General features: G+C 43.4%; 1 protein-coding gene across 3 annotated transcripts in view; it reads right to left on the bottom strand.

The window, feature by feature from the left end:
- Nucleotides 1–562, bottom strand: part of Cdc42bpb (CDC42 binding protein kinase beta) — a 103,363-nt gene that overhangs the window by 34,296 nt on the left and 68,505 nt on the right. The gene's annotated exons all lie outside the window — the stretch shown is intronic.

Genomic DNA, 562 nt, shown 5'->3' with positions numbered 1-562 from the left:
AGAAAAATCAGGATGGTGGGGTCTGATCACAATAAGAGGTTGAAAATAAAAACGTAGAACTCAGTGGTAGATAGAGCACTTGCTTAGGCATGACAAGGCACTGGCTTTGACCCCAGCACTGCAAGACAACAAAAAGCAAAATTGTAAAGCATATGGCTTAGAAGTGATGTGAATCTCCAGGAAGTTTAGAAAACCAACAACTACCAATGAAGCTGGGGGTGGGGTCCAGCCTCTACAGTACTTAGGCAGGACAACAGGGGAAGGCAGGAGTTTATAGAGAAAACCTAAGGAGCCAACTGTAGCTGGTTTATGTTATCAGAACCAAGTATGGTAGGAAAATAACCATGAACACACAGACAAAGCGCCACAACTCTACACAGACTTGCAGCTTTTTCTACTTTTCTACTTTTTTTCTACTTCTCTTTTTTTTCTACTTTTCTACCTTATAAAAAAGACTCTAGAGCTGGGTGTGGTGCGTGCCTTTAACCCCAACAAGCGGATCTCTGTGAGTTCCAGGCCAGCTGGGGCTACCGGGAGACCCTGTCTCAAAAAGACAGAAAAA

The sequence above is a fragment of the Nannospalax galili genome, unplaced genomic scaffold (assembly GCF_000622305.1).
Source record: "Nannospalax galili isolate Female #2095 unplaced genomic scaffold, S.galili_v1.0 scaffold188, whole genome shotgun sequence".
NCBI classification, from domain to species: Eukaryota; Metazoa; Chordata; class Mammalia; order Rodentia; family Spalacidae; genus Nannospalax; species Nannospalax galili.
Note: the sequence above shows the minus strand (reverse complement) of the source record. Positions and strands in the feature narration are given on the sequence as shown.